The sequence below is a fragment of the Varanus komodoensis genome, unplaced genomic scaffold, assembly GCF_004798865.1.
Source record: "Varanus komodoensis strain SLA01 unplaced genomic scaffold, ASM479886v1 scaffold52, whole genome shotgun sequence".
Lineage (NCBI taxonomy): Eukaryota > Metazoa > Chordata > Lepidosauria > Squamata > Varanidae > Varanus > Varanus komodoensis.
This window is the reverse complement of record NW_025336114.1, coordinates 4,641,818-4,667,926: the sequence shown is the minus strand read 5'-3', so window position 1 is coordinate 4,667,926 and position 26,109 is coordinate 4,641,818. Positions and strand designations below refer to the sequence as shown.

At 40.7% G+C, this 26,109-nt stretch overlaps 1 protein-coding gene across 3 annotated transcripts in view; it reads right to left on the bottom strand.

The window, feature by feature from the left end:
- PPFIA4 (PTPRF interacting protein alpha 4) overlaps positions 1-26,109 on the bottom strand; it is a 137,696-nt gene that overhangs the window by 79,817 nt on the left and 31,770 nt on the right. The window lies entirely within an intron of this gene.

Sequence of the window (26,109 nt, the reverse complement as noted above, 5' to 3'; positions counted from 1 at the left end):
GTTTTTGAGCCATGAAGTAATTCAGAAGGCAGAAGGTGCCTTAATTAATACTGCCTAACAGCCAAGGCTCTCTAGCTGGTTAATAAAAGTTTTTAAAAATTCACACACACACACACACAACCACATTTGTAATTGAATCAACATAGAAGCATAGCAGCAGTGCAGAATAAAATGCAATATCAAAAATGAAGTTAAAAATGCTGGGAGAATAAAAGAATACAAAGTTGACACCAGGTGCACCTTTCTGGGGAGCTCATTTTTCAGAAAATTCTGAGCCACAGGCATCTGTTTGCCATCTATCACATACTGCCACTTTTAATTTAGATATGATATGTCTATTTGCAAAATAGATGCCATGAACCATATCCCTCATGTCAAAATTTTAATCTTGTTTCAGGTTATCTTTTCCATAGCTCTCTTTGCCCTTTTATGATTTCAAATTAAGGATCGTCTCAGCTAGCCCCATTCCACCACATTTCAATAGCAGAATGTTAACATCCTTTTGCATTAATTATTCTTGTTTGCTAATCTTAGCTGGGGGCATGTTTCTCCTCTTTTTCCTTTCCAGCAGATTAAAATTAAAAGCTTATGGAATACAGTCCTTCATAGGAGCTTAATGGGTTTTGTTGTAATATAAAAGCTTTTTCTATGAAAGCCGGTAACAAATTGCATAAATCGAAGTAACAGCTCCTCCCATCTGTGGAAGTAACTTCTGCCCATGTGAAAAGTTGATTCCAAAATGAAACAACCTCCACTTCCCTTCCTTTTCCCAGAGACTTGACTCAATTTTCAGGGCAGTTAATGGGTCAAACAGCAGGAAGACCTGGCTTGTAATTGGTACACCAGTTTGACCTGACACCATCTCACCAGTGTAGGAATTCACTCTCCCCAGCACCTGATCTACAGCATTCCCCTCCATACTCAAGATGGCCTGGGTCTCAGTCGCTGCCTGACTAATCTTATTAGTTGAACTTGACTTTTCAGAACTACCTGCTAACCACTCCCCTTCCACCTCCATATAGCTCACATTTCAGATCTGAACTGTCCAACCGGGAATGCTGTATTGTAAGAAAGCTGGGCCCATCTCCCTATCTATCAAAAGATAGACTGGGTTCACACAGTATGTTAAGCCAGAGTGGTTTAGTTCATTTTCTGGACCCAGAATCTCTTCTTACAGTTTAGTTTATAAACCACCCCAAGTGGCAATAATTTATCTATTTATTTATTTGGAATTTTTGTATGCCGTCCCATTCACATAAGCCTCGGGACAGCTTCCAACATCATAAATAAATACTCATACAAATAAATACATATAAAATCTGGATACATCCTGGCAAATATTTTAAAACCAATAAATAATATCAACAATTATTAAAATATCATTTAAATAAAAAGGCCTTGGCCTAATTTGTGGTAGGCTATTAAAACTTTCTGCCTCTGTGTTACCCACGCTAGGGAAAGTGAGGACAGCCAGAGCATCATCACCAACCCCAAAAGATCCTGAGCATTCTTCTGTAAAAGTGGCTTTCCACTAATCCTCACCTTTACAACAATACTTACAATAGTTAGCAGTGGGGTACAGAGTTGCAATTTGGCATGTACACTGTGTCCATGCAGACAAGTGCCCATGCGAATTGCAAATTTGCATCCCTGTTTCTTTCAGATTTTTCTGGTTCCACTGACCAGAACTAACTCATTCCAGAAACTAGCACTTAGCTCATTTCTAATGACTGCAAGAGCTTTAGTGTACAGCTAAACTACCAGTAGATCACACTAGTACATAGATAACACTGGATTCTGCACATAGTCAGAAGGGACAATATAAAACAGATTAAAAATATGCAATGCAGTATTAATTAAAACAAAGGAAGAAAAAGTGGAAGGCACCATAGTAATATAATTAAGAATATTCAAACAACACAAACACATTTTGAAGTATTTTATAGAAATCAAAGATGAAGGAGAGGTAATGCACTAGAGGCACAAACAGCTAAAAATAGGCATGTGACTGAGAAAATCTAAAGTTTAAAAGGGATTTTTAAAAAGCACATATACAGAAGAGTCCAAGCAGCAAAAGTGGGTGCAGAAGAATGATGTGAAAGAAGAAAAGGACCAGAAGAGGAGACAAGTCTATTTTTAAATGTTACCAATTTGTTAAAGCATTCCTGCCTATAATTCAGCTTCAGTTATAAGGCATTCTGATCATTGGATGATCAAACCAAACCAAACCAAACCCAAACCACAAAAAAAGAAAAAGAAAGCCTAATAACCAATCAATATAAGCCTTATTAAAAACACCGGAAGCAGCAGATAAAATAAAATGAAACAGGAAGGAAGGAAGGAAGGAAGGAAGGAAGGAAGGAAGGAAGGAAGGAAGGAAAAAATGTAACTCATATGACTTGCAGGATGAAAACCTGTCAGAACAAAAGGATGTTGAGTCTTGCCTGGAACCACATCCATGAGGAATTCAGGTGGCTCCTCAGATGCAGCACCCAAGAAAGCTCTATTGTGCTCCCTGCCAACTGAGCCACAGATATTGGAAGGAGATGCAAGAGGGAGCTTCTCCCAATGGCCAATATACACTTTTAGATATTCTTGTCTTAGGTTTTCAGAGTAATTAAGATGATTCATTAATGTTTTGGATTGCAGGGGCATGCATATCTTTGTAGAGCTGCATGTCCACATGGACTAGGGAAAATTTTGTCCTTATTTTATTATTTAATAATTCCTTGACTAGCTACTTCAAGCAATCCTCCAAGAGATCATTGAACCGCTTTAGTATCAAACAAGTCAGTCAGCAATTAAGGCATGGTTTGGTAAAGTGGTACATACACGAACACAGATGCAAAAAGAATCTAACATTAAATCTGATGAAAACTACACTCAAGGGGAAGAATTACTAGATTATAAAAGTCACTAAAGCTGAAGAAGCTCTGATACTAGCACATGAAGATATATGCCAAGGATTTCCTGGAAAAGTACCATTTTGCCTGAAAGGAGGATACCAGGAGGATACCAGATCCCACACAAGGACAAGAATATCGCACACAAGAATGCCACCCTACAATTAATTAGTATGTAAATATAGCTTCAAAGCCCAGATATATTAAAAGAGATGCTACTGAAAACTAGAGCTACAAGGACACCCTGCTCAACACCAGTTCCTCTGGTCAGGCCCAAGAGACAGAGAATTTGACTTTGTAACATTAACACAGTAACATCTATTTGAGTTTATTCCTAGGACCAAGGGCAGCATGCTATAGTGCAAATATTTCTGCTCAGGTATAGAAAGTAGCAGCTAAGAAAGAGAGTGATATGTGTTATCAAGGGGAGAACTCACAGCTGCTTATAGACCACAAGCCAGAGCAGAATTTAAGTATGAAAAAGAAAATAAATCATACATTGGGGAATATATGCTTATTTATTTACAACAGCTATACCCCTCTCTACATCTAAACAGCAGCGAACAATACAACAGGAACATGCCATCTGATGACCTCAGTGACTGAGCTAGTTGATAAGCAAGGAGGTGCTCTCTCAGGTATCCTAGTCCCAAGTTGTTTAGGTTTTATACACTAGTTCCAGTTAGCTGAATAGGCTGCTATTGCAATGCCCTCAAGCAAAGAAGCTACACTGTAATTATGTGCATATAATTAGTATCAGCACATGCTCACAAGCATGAAGAGCATTGGGTAAGCCTGAGTTCATGGGGAGTGACCGGGGCTAGCCATTGTACATGAGATAAAGAATGAATGATGAATGGTTGCATTCTTGCAGAAGAAAGGTCATGGATGACCTGAAGAGATTTCCCTTAAATTAGGGGAAATAACCTTGCAAGTAATAGCTACCACTGACCTGAGTAAGTCACCAGACACCTAGAAATTTCCCCTGGAAATTATCCCAGCCAGCAGCCAGAGAACACATGGAAAACAGACATACTCACTTAGCAGACAGCAATGGTTACAGCCACTAAAAGCAATCAAGCAATTAGCCTAAGTTTAATGAAAACCTTCTCATTGGAATAGAAGGAACTTGGAACAGTTGCACCTTTCCTGCCTATTCAAGGGACTGCTATCAAGAATCTATTGCGCAGGACAACCAATAGTTACCTAGTAGCCTGGGACTCCCTCTCTTTTCCTCTTAACTTCTTTCTAGATTGTGCATAGATTCTGCCTTCATGCTCATTAGAGAGGCGTGGAATGTGAATGGCATACACAGCATTTCATTCCAGCATGTTTTCCAAAGGTGTGGCCAAACAACACTATCTAGTTTGTAAATGCTCTATCCATAAAATTACTGAGAAGCAACTGCTGTCACAGGTCCCTTTGTGAGGAGGAGAGGTCCAGATGTTGGGGACAGAGAGCTTTTATGGAAACCATGGAAGGGGAATGAAACTTTGGTTCGCAAGCAGACTTGCCATTCTTTAAGGGAAGTAAGGTTTTTGCCTGGAGTCTGAGATGCAGACAGTTATGCTGACACAGCTGTGGTTGAGCCATGGAGCCACAGAACAATGGACCAGTAAAGAGAAAGCTACAATATTTACTACCCCCTGTGACTAGTGTTCTCATATCCTGTTAAAGTGTAGGGTGGCACCAGCTGTCCAAATCACTGGAAGAGTGTACTTGCAGGTTTCTGCCCACCTAACATGTCATTCACCAATCCTTCTTTCATTTTATTGATTTTTTATATAGCCAGCAGACTTTCACTTGTGGTATTACTTTCAGGCCTTAGTTTTCACGTTTGACTTAAAAAAAAAAAAGAATTGATTTATTTTCTCCATGTCCTTCCATGAATTTAAAAGCTTGGGGCTCGATGCCTAGCTCTTGGGCAACTTGGTTTAGCTTTTCCCCACCATTTTATTAACTGGTGAGACTCAGAACTCGCTACCCTTTTTATTTTAAAACTATTTTCTACTTCCTACCAAGATTAATTTCCAATTTGGCCTTTGCTGAATCCCACATATTAGACCATGGAAAAGTTCTCTAATTTTCCTCTGGATTCACAAAAACTTGTCACTCAAAACCGCTGAGATAGATGGCTTATAATTTTCTCCACCCCCCCCCCCCCCGCCCGTTTGTTTTCCCTAAAGGTTTGGATTACATTGCTTTATGTTTGGGAACTTAACTACTGCATTTAACCAGACTGGATTAGTGGGAGTTTGTGGGGTTAACAATATGCCAAAACTATCTCATTTGATGTGAGAATATATTCTTTCTAATGCTTATTAACAAGCCTTGCATAGTATAATCTTTGCATGCAACAATCATATGTATAACATGTGGTGCCAATTTATCAAATTTGGCACAATGAATATGTGCTTATTAATTCATTAGTCTAAAGGCAGTATTTGAGTCAAAAAGTACAGTTATGCATCCTGCTGAGAATATTTTCAGTCTTACCACCTTGGATAAAATTGTCCAAATATGAACAACATTCAAGGCATTTCAGTTATGAAATGCCTATATATCCTGTAGCCAACAGGAAATGGAAACTGAGACGCTGACTTCATATTATCTTCATACTAATCCCACATTTAGAACATAGAATTAGGACTGCAAGAGACCAAGAATGCAAACCTTAAGACTTGCCATCCTGCTTTGAATAACAACTAAAGCTAGCTTGCATTTTTGAGTACTTATAACACAGCAGGCCTTCTGCTTAATGTAAAGCTGCAAGATCAAAGAACAAGTTCAGAAAACTTATGAAGTGTCATAAACTTCAGTAAGTTGTTTCCACTCTTACTAAGCACCAGAAAAACTGACATTCCAACAGGATGAAGAGGAAGTGATGCCAAAGTGAACTGAACTATAGTCTCTTCCAACCAGGTGCCCTCTAGATATTTTGGACTAAAATTCCCAGCATTCTTGAGCACCGGCCAAACAGGCTGCATGCCCAAATGTTTGGAGGGCAACAAGTTGGGGGAGGCTGATTTAGCATGTACAAGTGAATGTAGGCTGCTTTTTAGCTGTATGAGGAACTGAAGCTGATGTAGGAGCACAGGAAGTAATCAGATATTTCCTTCAACTCTAGTACACTTTACAAGACGACTCTGGAATAAGTTTTCCAGATCCTCTGAAAAAAAAAAGTTTAACCCAAAGGAAAAGCTATAAGCCAAGGCTAAAAGATCACAATGTCACTTGGAGATCCTGTATAAAAACCTACAACTGGCACAGAATGTCCAATGCTTTCTTCTCTCATGCACTTATGACAACAATTCAGCAATAACAAATGTTAAAAGTGCACAATGATCTGCCATGAAACCAGCAAGATACCCTTTTGATAGCCTCAGTTTTCAACCAAGTATAAATTGGGAATTCTTCAGCAAAGCCATGTTCTTTGATCTCCCAGTGGTGGTACACCAGCTAAGCAATAGTCAAAGAGAGTCACACAATGCATGCCTCCTCAGCATTACTTAAAAACCCAATGATTATCCTTCCATGGTGCCACAATGGGCACTCAAGAGCACAGTCACTAGCATGAGCCAAAGTTCTTCCATAATAACCAGTTTGTACTTAAGGCAGTAAAAATATATGGGTGGAGGTTGCTTAAGGACAGTTTCTACCGCAAAAGAAGGCTTTGAGGGCAATGAGGAACGTCACACATTATTATATCAGTACAGCAGTCATGCTCTACAAACATGGAAGTAAAGCAGATTCTCTGTCCCCTTGCTGGAAGCTATATACATCTATTCTGTAATCACCCCTTGATGCACTGTGTCTGATAAAGGACCAGTTGGCAGAAGTTGGATGAATGACCACCTAAGCCAATTCAGTATGCCATACAAGCATGCTCTATTAACAAGCACTCATCAGTGCAATTAAAAAATAATTCAGTGATACAAGTAGCATCAGAAAAAGGGGAAAAATATTTCCACTTCTTTTTCAGAAAGCCATATGCTTTTGAAATGTTATTACCCAACTAAAACAAAGAGACTAATCAATAATACGTTATAGCCAAGTAACTCCAAAGCTACACTAGTATATATTCAATTGGATTTTAACATTTAAATATGCACACAATTAAACATTAAATGGTCACACAGGACAGAATGCACAGTATGGGTCCACAGAAGGCAAGTGGGATTATTAGAGAATGGGTTAAGAAGAGAACAGAAGAACTCTTTAAAAAATATTACTTCTTGGTATTAACATAACCACAGGACTCCTTTTTAAATAGTAAATAGTATACAAATGGCCCTCAATGTGATTTACATTGTATATGCCTGATCTAAACAATGCTTTAGTCAGGTTAGTAAATTCATCTGTTTGGACTTGGAAGCCTAATAAAGTATGCTGTGTTGGGGTAAAAAATGAAAGTACTACAGTGTTGTGTTTTCAAATAATTTTCAATGCATTTTTGTTATTCTTTTAATCAAGTTGTATTTATCTGTGGCAATAAACTGTCTTGAGTACCATTTCCTTGGTAGAAAGGTGGACTATAAATCAAATAATAAATAATAAATTCCAAGCTGAAAAGTGTTATTGAGATCTAAATATTTGATTAAATTATGTCAGATCTTCTAATCAACACTAGTTAATGACAGAGTACTACAGGGATCAAGTTGCTACTTTTCTGGCCACTCCATCCAAATACACAGTCAACAGCCTAACTAAAACTCTAAATTCTGGCACAGATTCTGTACTGTAAGTCACAAGCTACAGCTCAGAGACTACAGAGCAAGTGCAAAGCCATAAAGCTCAGTTTTAAATCGGGTGAGGGGATTCTTTCTTGCTCCAGAAATAAGAGGTGCTGAGTGCCTACCTCAGCCATTCATCATTAAGCCATCAAGGCAGAAGAAGCTCCTACTGTCATGCAAGTGTCAATATATCAACAAGTGATGATCGACAATTGTGGAAACGGCGCAGCCGTGCAGCTAAAGCAGCTCCTCCTTTCTGATCAACTGCACACACAATTCCTCCTCTGCATTACTCAGATCATGACAACAAGTGCTAATTTATTCAGAGTCACTGGCACTGAGCAACAGTACAGCCAAAGTCTATGCTGTAACGCACTAAAGCTTTGATGAGACAAATAATTATGCCTTGCTCCTCACTGGTTACAAGATTTAATACATCACGCCCCCTGCCTTAGCACCCAAGTCACAGTGGGAAGTGATTTCACCCTCTGGAACAAAGACAAGAAAACTGTTTCTTGAGAAGGAGGGGCCCAGTCACCCAGTCTATTTAGAAAATGAAGAAAACCAGCATCCTTTACCAACAGCTGCCTCTCTGCATCAGCAGAATATTAGCCTGCGCGGTTTGCAACCATTTGGCAGCTTCAGACTCCTCTACCTCAAAAAGCTGGACCTGTCTTCCACAAGCTCCACAAAGTACCGATCTAAAACAAGTCAGAAAAAAATAGGCTCAAAGTTGAGTGCGTGATCTAAGAGGCAGGCAGATAACTCTCATTCTGAAGCAGAGCAGATATATTGTTTCTCACATTATCCACTAAACCAAATGTCAATCACATTACTCATGCTGGCATATTTCAGCTACAATGTTACATTTGCGTAGACAGGCTAGAACAGTGATTTTTAAACTGGCTGCCAAATTTGGCCTATATAAGCAACCATCAAGGCAGACATGAAGTTGCACCACATACACAATTCAAATTTAGCTCTCAGATACAGTAAAAGTGTTCTAGAGAGAGGGCAAGACCCAGAATCTGTCTCTGCAGGCCTTTCCCAGAACCAGAGCAAGTGCAGGAAGGAAAGGGAGGCATACCCCAGCTGCACTGAGAGAAGGCAAAAATGTCACTTTACATAAACGTCTCAGTGTGCTAGCAAGCTTCACAGACAGGAAGAAAAGCCCTGCCAGCTGGAAGGCAGCAGTTAACATGTGACGAATCATTGAGATGCAAAAGTAGCCCTGCAGGCACAACCAACTTGAGAAATGACTGTGCGCAGAAGAAAGTCTGGTGGCACCATCAATTCTAACCAATTGATTATGTCATAAGCTTTCACGGACATCCAAGCACCTAAATACAAATGATACAGAGGAAAGCCATGAAAACCAATCAATTTGACTGAGGTCCCCATGAGACAGCTGTTGCAAGACACCAACAAACCACACTGAGCATACCTTGTCTGGGGTTCCTAAGGATTTCATGGTTTCTCTCACAATCGCCGGGCCGTTCCAACATGTCACAGGACATATACATGTGGCCGGGCATGCTCTAGGTTTGTTTTTTTTCAGCCAGGCAAAGGTGGCTGAACATGACAGTCTTTGAGTCAGGCCCTTTGTCATGGTACTGCCCTCTGCAGATAATGGATCCAGAGGGTTTGGGGGGGTTCTGGCTGAAATGTCTGGCTGCCCCAGCAATTCCCTGGTTGAACACAAAAAGACTCTGGGCAGTTGAGATGGTTGTTCCTGAACATCCTCTCTGCAGAGGAACTGCAGAGCTCCATGCTATAACTTGGAGTGAGAGTGAGGAAAGAGGTGGCTTGAATGCAGCAGGAGAAAAACTCCCAGCGGGTGCAAGCACAAATAGACACAGAGGCAGTGAGGGGAACAAAGAAAAAAAATCACTGCCTCTATTCAGTCTTCTGCTACCCAGTGAAACTTTCTAGGGTCATCCACGGCTTTATTACAATCTGGTTCCAAAAACACTGAAGACCCCAGCTGAGGTCTTTTCTGGTGCTTCCAGGATAACATCTCCTGAACCAGTTGGAACTCGGGTGTGTGGGGGGCGCCTACACGAGGCAATTGGCCAGCTGTGTGATGCCTGACTCCCTGGGGGTGTCACATGACACTCGCCACAAATTCCGCTGCTGCTTCTATTTCTGCCATTATATCACAATATATTTACAGATTGCATTCTTTCTGGGATATGTATTCCAGCACATGCTAACCTCATGGCATCCTTTGAGGGGGGGCAGGGGCTTCAGTGCACTGGAGGGCTGGAGGAGGTTGTCCCTGCAAGAGAAAGTGTCAATAAAGACAGCAACAACTCTGAGAAAGAGATAAAGCTGATCCTCCTTCAGTTGTCTTCCCTCCTCCCTTGCCCCTCCCACAATTTGTCTCTTGCTCTCTCCAGTCCAGGGAACTGCGAGCAAATGAAGTGCAGCTTCCCCTTTCCTCTCCCTGTAAGGAACGACTGGCAGAAAGCCCACTCATACGCATGTCTACTCAGAAGTATCCCACATTATCTTCCATGGAAGATCATGCCATCCCTTAGGAAGGTCCGCATAGCCTCCCTCACTTTTCTCCCCAACCCCCTTTTTTGTGGTTTTGAGGAGGTTGGAAGAACTGTCATTTTTTCCCTTTTTCTAAAATCCCCACTCATGTTCTCTTTCACAATTATGCACAGCTTAATGAATGGGGGAAATACTTTTTAAAGGATCATTTCCCTGCTCACATCCTCTTTCCAACTCTTCCTACTTCTCCTGTAATTGCATTTGTGTGTAACAGAAGATCATTTTTTCAAAACAGTGCTATATCTAGGAGCATGTGCCCCAACAGTAGAATGCATCTTAATCCCTGAGAAACTGGCTGGCTTTGTCTCCTGTGCTTGTTTGGGATCCACATGAAACCACTGAGTAGGGCTCACAGAGGTATGAAGCACATCGCCATCAGTAGGCTGATGACACCAAACTCTGCATCTCTTTTAATCTCTGTCAGATGAGGCTGTGGGAGGGCTAACCAACTAAAGCTCAATTCAGACAAGACTGAGATGCTGTTAGTGGGTGTTTGATCTGACCAGATGAAAAGTATTCAACCTGTTCTGGAATATATTACACCGTCCTTGAAGAAGTAGGTTAGGAACTGGCAGAGGCATCCTGGAGTCATCATTGAAACTTGAGACTCGGAGATATGAAATATGTTCTGCCATCTTCAGCTTGATGGGAATATTCTTGCTTCAGCAATGTATGACCTAGTTACCTCAGCTGAAGCTCAGTGACATGAATGCTGTCATCTTTTCCATGCCATGCTAATGTTGCGTTCCTGAAGACATAATGGCTTGTAAGGTTATTTGACGGCATGAAGGGGCATTTAAGTCAATTACTTTCAACAGGTCTAGTTGTACTAAACATTTTAGGGTCAATTTGCCATGTATACTGGAAACAGTTTTATGCTTTGTTGGTTGTATTATGAATTGCTGTGAACCACCCAGACAGTTTTGGCTATTGGACACCATAGAAATTAAGTAATATTCATAATAATTTGTTCCTTTTGCAATATTCTTTATTTACTACTATGTAAGATCACTGTTGGGTCTTACAAAAGGTCTAACTAATAATCCAGTGTCCTGGTCTCACAGTGTCCATTTGGATGCCTATAGAAACACCTACCACAAGCAGGAAAGGAATTCAACAGCACCATCCTGCTTGCAGTTTCCAGGCAACTGGTAATTAGGGTACATTGCCTCTGATACTGAAAGTAATATACAGCCATAATGACTTGTAGCCATTGATAGCCTTGAGTTCCAGCCATCCAAGATGGAAAAAAATAGCTACTATGAAATACAAAATTGGAAAGGCCAAATGGCCTCAGAAGGTGCCTCAACATGGATTTGGGTACTTGGGTGTTTCATGAGTTGACCCTAGACATACAGTATGTCTGAAACAGAACAAAAATAAAACCTAACTAACAAGCCATATTTTGTAATTCATAATGTCCCTTCTCAATTCACAGTCCCCACTGTCAGCAGTTAGAAGAACAAGCCATCTCTCAGATTTAGAAACAAGGAGACAACTGTTCTGATGTGAGAGAGGAAACTCTCCTTAAGACTAGCAAAAAAAAAAATCCAAAAGATACTGAAAATGCATTGCAAAACTTGATAATCTATATGTGGAATAATGTATGACCACTCAATGCACAACATATATGGCAGCAGAGCAAAGGAGATGGCAACCAACATTACAGGGGACAAAAAGGAATACTGCTGAGATTTGGCATCATTTTGCACCTTGAAAAGGACATGGCTTCTCTTTCAAAGTTCTGTCATTTATTGGAAGGTCAAGAGTAAAAGACAGCAAAAAAATCTGAATGATAACACTCTGGCACTGGCTGCTTGTACATGTAGGCATTTGAAAGGAGTCCTTTCTTTCCCACAAGTTAAACATGAGTCACAAACTTTATTAGCACAGCACTGGGCATTATTTCAGCTCAATTCCCATTAAACCTTCTTTGAAAATGTCAAACGTACCCATCTTGATTAATTTGGTGAGGTTTGCCTTTTTAGTACAATTGCTGGCTCCCAGTCCTCTTTTTTTTTTTGGCTTAGTATTGGTCTCTTTAATTCCAAATTCTACTGGCCCCAGCCCTTGGCCCCTCTACTACACTGCATATGATTATTTAAAGTTCATTCTGTGAGTCACTATTCATCTTTGCATCTCCGGAATGTTTTTCTATATCATCATTGCCCCCTCTAATTTTCATCTTGAAGTTTGGTTTGTCATAATCTGACTTTGCTACCTTGTTCCTTGATGATTTCAGTGTGTGTGTGTGTGTGTGTGTTGAGAATCTTTCTGATAAAGCCACATCCATCATCTATCCCTGGCCATCTCCGCTTCTTTCTAATGTACTCTATTTTTGTACTGAGTCCTCCATGCATTACATTAAGAAGGATATTGTCTTTACCAACAATTCTCTACTTCTAACCTCTGGACTACAGTATTTCACCTGCCTAATAGTCACTTGCCTTGTTTAACACTGCCCACACTTGACCTCCCCCCCTCCCCCCAGATTTTCACTCCATGAATCACATTCCTAGGATGCAATGGCTTTCTTCTAAGCCTTGTCCTTTCTATCCACTCTTAGACTGTGCAGTTTCCCCCTTCAATACATGAATAATTTTCCCCACTCTCCAAACTATTTGCCCCTCTGACCTGCAGCTCAGAATCATTCCATCTATTCAGTACCTTCATTTGTGTTTTAGTGCAGCTAAATGTCTTCTAGAGAAGAAAATTAATTTGGCTAATGCTAATTTTATCCATGACAAATTCATTCTGCTCTATAATTTCCTTTGCTATACAGCACTAAACCACTCTGATCACACCAGTAAAAATCTTTAGCGTTTTTCTTTTCATTGAAAAGGGCCATGCTAGCTGCCAAAAAGTCCAGGGCTCAGGCCCACAGGGAAAAATGAATGCACAAATGTGTGTGTGCTAATTTACATATGCTCAAAAGTCTTGGTATGTTAGTCTTTAAAGAACCCTGTTTCCTAAAGACCTTTGTAAAAATTGATGTGTGAACAGGGGAAAGGAAGACACCAAATTTCAGGAAAAAAACCCAGGTAGAAAGGGAAGTGGAGCAGCAGGAGATGATGCACATGGGGGCAAACAGCCAGCTAGTTTAGGGGAATCAGATGCAACAGAGGTCATGAGGGCCCCTGTACCTTAATTTCAGCAAGTACCCACAGACAGTGGGGTGGTACAGCAGATGGCCTTTCAGAGAAGTGCTCCAGTGGGTCAGCTCCTAACACCACTTCTGCCTTCAATGCCTGAAGATGAGTTTTTCCATCTGCTCCCACACTATTTCCAATTTTCCACAGAATTTTCATTGAGTTGTCCACTACTATCCCACAATCCCTTTCTTGCTCAGTCACTGCTAATTCAGATCCCATTAGTGTATATTTGAAATTGGGATTTTTTGCCCCAATATGCATTAATTTATACTTGTTTATATCAAACTGTATTTGTGATTTTAATGCCCATTCTCCCAGCCTGTTTAGTGCCATCAACAAACTTGGTCACTTCATTACAGTACTTACTCCTAATTTCAGATCATTTATGAATAGGTTGAAAAATATCTAATACACTATCAGTGGGGGTCCCCCAGGGTTCTGTATCTCCACTGGGAGCAGTTCCCATTTATTCCCATAATCCATCTTATATTCTTTAACCAGTTAGTGATCCATAAGAAAATTACCCCCAACCCTGAAACCCTGGTGGAGCACTTCTGGAACTCCAAGTAAACAATGTCTACTGGATCACCCCATCTACATGTCTATTGACACAGAATTCACATGAGTTAGTGAGACAAAACTTACAGAAGCCATGCTGATTTTTTTAAAGCCAGTCTTGTCCTTCTATGTACTTACTGATTCTATAATTAATAATCCTTTAAAGCCATTTACCCAGAACAGAACAAAAAAGGAGCTAACTGGCCTGTAATTTCCTGAATTACCTCCTGAATCCCTTGTTTAAAATTGGTATTATATTGGCCATTCTTCCATCCTCTGGTACAAAGGCTAATTTTAGCAGCATGTGGTAAGAAGTTCAGCAACTTCATATTTGAGTTCTTTGATAACTCTAGGATGGATACTGATTGACTTCCAGTTTAACATAATATACTTTTTATGTATATTATGATATACTTTTCAGTATAAGAATTTCAGTATTTCAGTATATATAACATGATATACTTTTCAGTATAAGAATATAATATACTTTATATAGAGTATATTACATAATACACTTTTCAGCTCTTGGGGAAAATCAGTTTTTCAGGTTTTTCTATGGAAAGAGCAGGTCCTCATCCACATGCATGTTCAAAATATTGCTAAGTCTCCCTAAGAAATTGATGAGATAAGCAGCATTGTGTGATCCAGTTTAGTCAATTTTATTAATGGAATTCCCATTAGTGCATTTTCCAATTAATTCAGGGGAAATTGCATGAATTGATTTCTAACAACTGCACCATTATATCTGTAGTTAATCAAGTTGCTAATGTTGAATTGGGATTAGTGACTTTATAGGGTGCAGTTCCAGTTGCACTACATAAACAATTCTTTGTAGGTAGCCTGGGTATTGAGACTATGATGGAGAACTTGTGGGCCTTCAGTTGTTCTGGCCTGCAACTTCCACCAGCCCTCACTATTGACAGTGCTAGATAAAAAATTATTGGAGCTGTATGCCAAAATATCTGGAGGGCCATAAGTTGTTAATTCTGCTTTATACCATGCAAATATATTCAAGTCTCCCTCTGCCACGTATTTGCTGTTCAGTACCAACTACTGAATATATTATCCCTCTCACCCATCTCATGCATTTTCAAGATACCTGCCAAGGCTCATAGACAGAATAAAATATACTGTTTATATTTTACAGTTGTTCTTACTTCAGTACCTTTTCTTGATATGGCTTTACTACTTACAATGGAAGTTAGAAAAAACTAACATATACATCTAATACTCCTGGATCTTTCAGCAGCTTTCACTACCATCAACCATGCTATCCTTTTGGGGCAGCTGCATGAGTTGGACTGCATTGCAGTGGTTCTGCTCCATCATGGTGGACTATCTCCAGAAGGTGGCGCTTTGGAATATTGCTCAGCCCAGTCCTGTGGATTTTCTCATATGGGGTTCCTCAGAGGTTGGTCTTGTCTCCCCGTGCTATCTAAAATCTACACGAAACCACTGAATGGGATCATCCAGAGCTTTGGAGTGTGTTGCCATCAGTAAGCTGATGACGCACAGCTCCATTTCTCCTTTTCATCTCCTGCAGGAGAGGCTGTGGATGCACTAAACCACTGCCTGGCTGTAATAGTGGATTGGTTGAGGGCTCACAAACCGAAGTTTAATCCAGACAAGACTGAGATGATATTGACAACAGATTCCTATGACTAGATGGAGGATGCTTAATTTGTCCTGGATGGAGTTGCACTCCCTTCAAAGAGAGGACCCTGAAGCACACACTCACTGCCCTACTCCTAAGGAAGTTGACTGTGCAGTCCTCATCAGAATCCTCTGCTCCACACCAGAAGGTTCAAGGGCATGACCCTGACAATTTATGTGCATCTTTGTAGGCCTTGGGCTTTCAGAAAGAACACTGGGTGAATTCTGCTCATTTGCTGATGCAGTTGCTTTTTAGTTTATCTACATGCACTTCACAATCAGGGCTTTGTTGTTCAAGAAATTCTAGACTCCACAAATTATGAGATAATGCTGTATTTCTTTTAAAAGGTCCTGGTTACTTTCTCTGTATGATTATTTCAGGTTTGAAATCAGTGTGATAGCAAGACAGGTTAGGTACAGTAGGTGCAGTGTCAGACAACAAATTAGTATTTAATGACCAGGCTTAGACACTGGTAGGCAATTACGAAATTGCCTCCTAAGTGAATTCTGGCTAAGCTTTAGTCCTCCTGGGTCTACATTTAAAGAAACCACATTTGGGGTTTTCTTAAACCAACTCTAATTAAGTAAGCTTCAATTTAACATTTTCTCTACTGGCTTACTCAGCTGGGATCTCCTCCATTATAGAGCTTAATTTTCAGCCACCAAATAAGTGTTCTCCCTCCCCCCCAACCTCGCCAACCCCCCCCCCACACACACACACACACACACACTTGCTCATCTGGACTTCCAGAAACCTTGGGAGAAAAACAGGTTGTCTTTTTTAACTGGTATTTTTAAGTGCCCACTAGTGAAGCTACACAAATAGGATTAACATCTGTGCAAAGCCATCTTAGGAACCCTGCAGAACATTAGCTAAGGAGCAAACACTCACTCCTGAACCTTCACTCAGGAAGAACATTTTGACTCTGAGTATGCACTGAGAAGATTTGGCATTCTGTTTCTTCGCAACTACCACAAAAGATGCATCCCTTTAAAGAGCCAAACACTTGCTCCATGGAGTGAGAATGTTTGTGGAGCTAAAAAAGAAATGTATAAAAAAATTGTTATACTTTCTTTTCCTCTCTCTCTCTTTCTGTCTCTCTCTCTCTCTCTGAGTGGGGAGATTTACCTGAGCTGAACCCAGACTCAGACACTATCTGGAGAAAGTCTGCACACTTTCACACTTGCAATGTGATTCACAGCAGGCATACGTTTAAAAACTGTGCATGAAAAGTGCATACTTTAAAAATGCAAACAAATACACCTTCATCAATGATTAAATAATATATACATTTCAATTATGTATGCAAATAATGCTGATGTTTGGAAAATATGGATACACTTTCTTATGGGCTAATACTTGCAGGAGTAAATTACTGGAGTTCTAAAGTATTATTTTGGGTTATTTAATGTTCATGAATTCAGCTATTGTCAAGTCTGGGTTTTATTCTTTTTTACTGCTATAAACTTGGTATGGTCTAATATAATAAACATTAATTCAAGCTGCATGGAGAGTTATGTACTTAAATTTATAATAACAACTTGTTTGTTGTACAATTCCAGGGTAGGCAACCTGTACAAAATGTACATCATTTCTATGTACTCTAATTTTTTCAGTGTTCAAAAAATCAAAAATTTATTTCTTGGCATGTCAAAGGTCTAATGAATTAAATAAATGGACAAACATACTTTTTAACGTAAAAGGTTAATGTTAGGGTTGCTTTCTTACAGGAAACCCATTTCATGAAGCTTGATGAACATTTGTTGAGTAAAGACTGGGTTGGGGAAGTTTATGTAACAGATACATTAACACAGTTCAAGGGGGCTGCAGTTTTAATCCACTAGAAACTTTTAGTTCAACTAGTTAACCAGGCTCTAACTGATCCTGATATTTGCTTCTTGGTTTTACTTGAGAAATACATTGATAACCAAATATAAGATGGATTGAATCCATAAAGGAAGCCACAGCTTTGAGCTTAGAAAAGCTGAGCGGAGCTATCAAGGACAGGGCATTTTGAAGGGCATTCATTCATGGCATCACCATAAGTTGGAGATGACGCATGACAACAACAACATTTATAAAAATATCGTTTAATCTTGTTGTTGTTGTTAGTCACGAAATTGTGTCCAACCCATCGCGACCCCATGGACAACACTCCTCCAGGCCTTCCTGCCCTCCACCATCCCCCAGAGTCCACTTAGGCTCACGCCGACTGCTTCAGTGACTCCAACCAGCCACCTCATCCTCTGCCGTCCCCTTCTTCTTTTGCCATCTATTGTTCCCAGCATTAGGCTCTTCTCCAGGGAGTCCTTCCTTCTCATTAGGTGGCCAAAGTATTTGAATTTCATCTTCAATATCTGGCCTTCTAAAGAGCAGTCAGGGTTGATCTCCTCTAGGACTGACCGGTTTGATCGCCTTGCAGTTCAAGGGACTCGCAGGAGTCTTCTCCAGCACCACAATTCAAAGGCCTCAGTTCTTTCGCACTTAGCCTTCCTTATGGTCAGGCCAAATAATGATTCTCCAACTATGTTTCATGATTGTTTTAGCAGATTGGCTGGAATTGCCTATGATCATTTGATTAAGGGATGGGTGACTTTAATGAAACTGTCAATTCTGTGCTGGACCAAGGTACACCAGCATCCAAGCACCAAATAAGGCCTATACCTCACTTTTACATGTCTGAATCTGGTTTGATGGATGCTTGAAGAATTTTGTATCCTGGTGATCATGATTACATATTTATTTCACTGGTCCATTAGAAATGTTTTCAATTTTTTGATCTTTGATAAATCAGATTAAAGCATGCGAGACTGAATGCTGGTAATGTCAGACCAAAATGGAATTTTCAGATCTGTCTCAGCCTCCAGTCTTTAGCACTTTAATGTTTCACTTCTTAATGTTGAGGTGTTTGAAAATCATTTTCAGCAAACTTCACAACTATTTTGAAAACAATCTGATTAATGCAAATTCTCATGAGACTGAGTGGGAGTCCAGGAAACTTTTTATATGGGGTCAAATTACTGTTTATGCTTCATATAAGAGGACATTTTAAAAACTGAAACAAATATTGCCAATATTTGTTGATAGTAATACTTCCATGACAGTAATAACTCAATCTACAGCTTTCTCATTGTATCCTACATTGTTATATGATGTCAACATTACAGTGATTCCCAAACCCAGCAAGCATCATACTTATTGTTCTCTCAACCCATCGTTAATTAATGCCAATATTAAAATATTGACTCCAATAGATTGGAACATGTTATTATATCACTGGTTCAATTAGATCAAGCAGGATTTATTAAACTCAGGAAGGGGGCTGATAACCTCAGATTACATGTTGACTTAAATTCTGTTAAACTCTGACAGAATAGACCAGGCCACCATAATGTGTGTGTTGTTGGATGCTGAAAAGACCTAACAAAATTGCAAATCAATACTGATAAGTTTGAGCTTTCCTGTTGATTTTTTGAAATGGGTTAAAATTTTGTATTCAGCTCAGAGCCAGAGGAATAGCTAATCACTTACCGGCCTTGTTTCCTCACTTGGGAGAAGTTAGATGGAAATGCCCACTTTTTCCATTGCTATTTGATGTATGTGTGGAACTGAATAGTTAATTTCAGGTTTTGTGTTTCTGTTCTGTTTATTTTGTTCAGATTTTGTTTTGCTTAAATTTACTATAAAAATGTAAAAAGGGAAGTCTGCAGGGGCCACTAGAGTGTTATATGTTATAGGCTTTTGATATGGAGTGTTTCCAGATGGAGAGCCCCTGCAGTTACCAAAAAAAGAAGAAAAGATACAAACAATGGAGGAAAAATACAGGAAAATTACAAATGGAAGACAATCACATCTAGGACCCCTGTAAAATTATGTGAAGAAGTTCCAATTAAGAACAGTAAACGCCTTCTTCTTGTCTTCTGGATCCCTTGCATAATTAAGAAGTTGAACATTTCTTATCAAACTTTTTCCTTTGTTCAAGATTAGAGATGGTCCAGAACATCTATTTGATAGGTCAAATATCCTCTGGTTTTTATTCTCATCTCAGGTGCAAAATCTACTCATAGAATCCACTGTTTCTCTCCTGACCTAAAATATTTAACTACGTATAAACATTTTTGTCCCTAAATGTTTTGCCTTCTTTCAATTCTCATAAAGCAAAGCTTACACAGATAGATACTCAGCAAGCAGAACTCTGACAAAAGTCAGGCCTAGCCAATATAATTCCATGGCTATGACCCATTGTTGGAAGAGCTCTGGATGGCCTGTAAAAAGCCAGATAAGAGCATGGGAAAGAGGAGTTTCTCATGCTGAACAGCTCCTAGGTCCAGACTCAGAAAAAGATCATTTTAAAACATTATTCTTTCAAAATGCAATACAGTGGTACAGCACACATTTCAGGATTCCATACTATAATATTTTCAAGAAATCAAAAACACAACATTCTCTCAGAGGGGGCTAAATGCTACTATAAGAGGTTAAGCACAACATGACTTCTGAACAGAATGCTCTGCAAGGGAACTGCACCGCTTCTTTTCCCCTAGACTTCCTAGCCAAAGGCATTTTATACAGGATACTGGTGCTGGCCTCATGACTGTAGATTATGTTCCTGTAACATCTGGAAATACCAGATGAACTCCCAACATACATATTTAATATTCACAGTTCTTCAGTTACATACCAGGTAGCACTTCTATTTCCAATCAGATTCTGCTGATGCAATTCCACTATTAGATTTCCAGAAATCAGCAGAATAGTATGCCAACAATTCTAACACACCCTGTCACCACCAGGTATTATAAGACCAATTAATGGGTAACATAAATTGAGCTTATAAAGCCATTTTCAATAATATCCTGAAAGGTTGCTGCATAGGTAAGCATTAAGTAACAGGGCCTGAACTTTACCCGCCACTGAATGCAGTCTCTTGCACATAAGACAACCACACTGTGCTCAGTGCAAGTGAGTCAAAGAATGGGCAACTGTAGTTCAAGACCGTTGTCTGTATTAACTTAGAAAAGGCACAGGTGGGCATGCCTATGTCTCCACATGCTTTAATATTCAGCACTCCAGGGAAACAAGTATATTTCACAGAGTATGACACATGTTTCTCAGTAACTGAACCAACAAAAGCATCTTCTTATGAAACAGTAACAAACTAAAAATACACCCTTTCAAGATAAAATGAGAAAAACACTCCTAAGAATCTGAACATTGCACCAAGAAACAACAAGCCAGCTCAGAGACAAAAGCACACCACATCAAGAAAGCCATGTGCTGTATTTCTAAATCAGATAGTGCGTGGGTTTGCACATCACAGTAAGCAAATAACCAACAGTGGGTTTCTTTGTAAAACAAGTCATGGTGAGTGGCACAGATGGCTAAATTCACCATGAATTGTCTCCCCATTGTTTCCCCCTCAGCCTTTCACCCAGCATCCCAAAAGACCTGGCAACCAAAGCCAGCTTGTTTCCTCTCCCTGCTACAATCATTCAGCATAGCTTTTTCTCCCTTGGTTTTTTTTTTTTTTTTTTTGGAAGGTGACAAGCCCTTTCCAGTACCTAAGCAAGCACCTGGAGGGTGACTAGTTCCCTACCTTTTGAATATTATTTTCTGGGAACAAGACATTTCCATTAAGTTTTTTATTAGTCTTCACAAGTATGGAGGTACGCACTTATGATAGTCTGAAAGGGAAGTCTCAGCTGGGCAATACTCTAGGAGGCAACAGGCACTAACCATGGACATTGACCCAGATATGCAGTAAATGGGTTTGTTATGTTACTCTCCCTTGATAGCTGTCAAAAGGTGAGCTGCCAAGTGAACGCAAACATACAAGGAATCCTTATTCACAAAACAAGTTTATTTATTTATTTATTTATTAAAACATTTCTATGCCGCCCCTTGCCGAAGCCTCGGGGCAGCTCACAACATCTAATAAAATACACAATAAATTAAAACAATAACAATGAAAATATATACAGTAGAATAAAATAAGCCGCCCTGGCCAAATAAAATTCAATAATATTAACATTTAAAATGCTGCTTAAATAAAAAGGTCTTCGCCTGGCGCCGAAAAACAAATAACAACGGCGCCAGGCGGACCTCTCTGAGGAGCGCATTCCATAACTTAGGCGCCACCGCTGAGAAAGCCCTCCTCCGAGTAACCACCCTCCTAATTTCCTTCACTGAAGGCTCCCGGAGGAGGGCCTCTCCTGCTGATCTCAGGGGGCGGCTGGGCATATATGGACGTAAGCGCTCCTTCAGGTAACCAGGAGCCGTTTAGGGCTTTATAGGTCATCACCAACACCTTGAATTGGGCCCGGACTTCAATGGGAAGCCAGTGAAGCTGACGGAGAACTGGAGTCATGTGAACATAACGTCCAGTTCCCGTCAGCAGCCTGGCAGCTCTATTTTGAACCAATTGAAGTATCCGGACCGTCTTCAAGGGTAGCCCCACGTAGAGCGCGTTACAGAAGTCAAGACGGGAAGTCACCAGTGCATGAGTCACTGTTGCGAGGCAGTTGTACTCCAGATAGGAGCGCAGCTGATGAATCAGCCGAAGCTGGAGGAAAGCGCTCCTCGCCGCTGCTGTTACCTGAGCTTCCAGTGAAAGCTCCGGGTCGAGGAGCACTCCCAAGCTGTGGACCTTGTCCCTAGGAGGGAGTGCAACCCCGCTCAGGACAAGGTTCAATTCACCTTCTCCGAAGCCTGAACCGCCTACCAACAGGACCTCCGTCTTGTCTGGATTGAGCTTCAGTTTATTGGCCCTCATCCAGCCCATTACCTCGGCCAGGCACCGGTTCAGTACAGCCACTGCCTCACCTGGATTGGTGGAAAACGAGAGGTAGAGCTGGGTATCGTCAGCGTACTGGTGATTCCGCAGCCCACACCTCCTGATGACCTCTCCCAGCGGTTTCATGTAGATGTTAAACAGCAAGGGGGACAAAATGGACCCCTGCGGTACTCCATGGCATAGCTGCCATGGCGCAGAGCCATAGTCCCCCAGCACCACCTTCTGGAATCGGCCATTGAGATAGGAGCGGAACCACTGCAAAGCAGTGCCTCCGACCCCCAATCCCGCAGTGCCTCCGACCCCCAATCCCGCAAGCCTATCCAGAAGGATACCATGGTCGATGGTATCGAAAGCCGCCAAGAGGTCCAGGAGAACCAATAGGGATGCACTCCCCCTGTCCTTCTCCCTGCACAGGTCATCATACAGGGCGACCAAGGCAGATTCAGTACCGTACCCGGGTCTGAAGCCAGACTGAAATGGGTCCAGATAATCAGTTTCATCCAAGAGTGCTTGGAGTTGTCCCGCCACCACTCGCTCTAACACCTTGCCCAGAAACGGGATGTTGGCCACTGGTCTATAATTAGTGGCCATCTCTGGATCCAGTGACGCCTTCTTCAGGACCAGTCGGACTACCGCCTCCTTTAAAGGGGCAGGCACCCGACCCTCCCTCAGAGAAGCGTTAACCACTTCCAAGATCCAGGTTCCAATCCCGTGCTTGGAATCCTTTATTAACCAAGACGGGCAAGGGTCCCAAAGACAAGTGGTGGGACGTACTCGTCCAAGCACCTTGTCCACATCATCGGGCTGCAGTAACTGAAATTCATCCAATAATTCTGGACCAGACGGTAGCATCAGTGTCTCCCTTAAGACCTCTGGCTCAATAGTGGAATCCAGCTCGCGATGAATCTGAGTGATTTTCTCCCTGAAATGCCAGGCAAAGTCGTCACAGCGGGCCTTTGAGGGTGGAATCAGATCTTCTTTCGGACCTGGACGGACCAGGCCTTGCACCACTTGAAAGAGCTCCGCCGGACGGCATTGTGAGGAGGCAATGGAAGTGGAAAAAAATCTCTTTTTCGCCGCCCTCACCGCCACAGCATAGGCCCGATAGTGGGCTCTTAAGTGTGTTCGGTCAGATTCATCCCGTGATTTCCTCCACCTATCCTCTAGCCGTCTCCCAACCTGCTTCATCGCCCTCAGTTCAGGAGTATACCAAGGGGAAGAGCGGGCTCTGCCCGTTGGGAGAGGGCGCTTAGGAGTGATCGTGTCTACAGCCCTGGTCATCTCCCCGTTCCACAGTTCAACCAGAGCCTCAACAGGAGCACCCGTCTTGTCAGCCGGAAACTCCCCCAGAGCCTTCAGGAATCCTTCCGGATCCATCCGGCTCCGGGGGCGGACCCACAAGTTGGTAAGTATATCACAAGTTGGTAAGTATATCACCCACTTCACTACAAGATCCTTTTTTGTTTGTTGGTTTTTGTTGGACCTGACTGTTCTTAGGGTCCTGCACCTTTCCTGAGTACCATGAGTCTTGGAAAAATATAAGACACACCATTTATGGGGGCACAGGGTTTTTACAGCTTATCAGTACTAAGACATCCTTTTAAGATTATTTTGGTATGTTTTCTGATAGGGACATACTCATATCCAGTAGTTTTTGTTCGTATGCCACTCTTCTTCCAGTAGCTCTGAACAGAGTACGTGAGGTTCCAAAATACTCTCCTTTCCGGCACCAACCAGGTTTCAAGTTGCTTAGTTTCAGGAACCAGGTTCCATCAGGCCATTATCAGAACTATGAGGCCATTTAATTGTTGGAATATTGCATAGTTGCTCTCATTATTTAACAGCACTTCTAATAGTATTTTACTTTTGAATTCTTGTGACAGATGATACAGTTGGATTCAAAAATGATTTGGCCACACTACTATCCTACCAGATTGGCATCTTCTGCTACCCACACTAAGGAACAGATGATGTACAACTGTGACCTGTTCATATGGAGCTGTGCCCAGATTATTGCAAGAAGAATCCCGTACTATCTGCAAGTTTCCTCTAACGGGGGTGGAACGAGCACACAATTGAAACAGTTTGGTAAGGTCAAGTGAGAAAAATGGATATACTGTTATTGGAACCAGTCCTTGCGGCAAATAATTTATTGGAATCTGCGCATGTTATAAATAAGTTTAGTATGTAAAAAGCAAATATGAAGAATCACAACGATGCTCCATGCCAAAAACACTGTGGAGAATCGCAACAGTATGCCATTTTCAAATACACAGTCTACAAATAAGAATTCTGAAAAGAGTTGCTGGCGAGAAACGGCAGTGGGGGCCATCTATATTAGGAAAGTACACTATGTTACTAACATTCGCAGTCTACACGTATTTGCTAACATAAATTTTCCTTGAGGACTGATAAGATTAGAGTGTTACTGCTCACTTAAATACATTTCTGAACAGAATGACACAATGTATTAAACATGTTTTCAATACCTGGATGCAAGGAAGACATTATGGATGCCAATTCCTCCCTCCACTTTTTATGCAACAGCTGAAACACTGGGCTCCTGGCTTGCCTACAACAAATATCTTGATATAGGACATGATATGGGACATAATATGGGACTCTGGTCTAAACAAAACCAGGATCTAGCATGCATGCATGCATGCATGCATTTATTTATTAAACATTTCTATGCCACCCCATTCGCCAAAGCCTCGGGGCGGCTCACAACATAAAGCATGTAAGTATATATAGTATATATAAGTATATGTAGTGCACACACATCTCACTTTCCTCACAGAAACATGGTGTTTGTCCATATGCTCTTGCTAACACCTCACCATTAACAATTATATATTGTTATATATAAGAAATAGTCAATAGCATCACAGCCAATGGATATGCAAGCTCACACAACCATTAGCTTTTAGCCTTACATATTTCAGTTCCAGATATTATACATCCTGATTTTCACCAACCATAAACATCTCATAACTATGTATTCATAGACAATCTAACTTTCAAGCAATAAAAGCTACAGGCTATCTGCGTTAATCAGCTCTCAACTTTGTTTCCCATAGATTCTGGTCTATAAGTTAATTGTTGCACTGCTCTTCAAAAACAATACACATACACAACTTTTCCTTCATTACAAGTTCTACCAATCTGAACAACTGCTCAGTAAGAGCAATATGCTGAAAAGTTTTGTTTATCTTTTGTAACAAAGATGAAGTAGTTGTATTTTGAAGAAAATTACATCTGGAGATCTGTTCGCTGAACTCCAACATCAGTTGTTTATTTCAGATAGAAAAAGAAAGGCATAATTTAGGGCTGAAATCTGCACCAGAATTTTAAGTAACAAATAATAATAATAATAATCCCAGACTATAATGTACCCACAGTATGAGATCTACAACAAAGTGATAGAAAAACCTTTGAGACTACTACTTATGACAATATAGGAAGTTAAATCAGCAGTTTATTACTTTAACAGCACAAGTCAAAGTGTTTAAAAAGCATTTAACTTGCTAAATTGATTGAAGTTTTATAAAAGCAACCACATTTGACCAGTTCTCATTCAATACTCATCTATGGCTTATATCCAGTTTTTGAACTCAAGGGTCAACTCAATATTTATTCCAGCTATCAGAAATTATAAAGACAAATATTCATTATTTCAGAGCAACAGCAGAAAGTGACTTCTGCTGATCCCTTTGGTTTACTTCACCCCATGGGCATGGCTTTCAGACTACATATG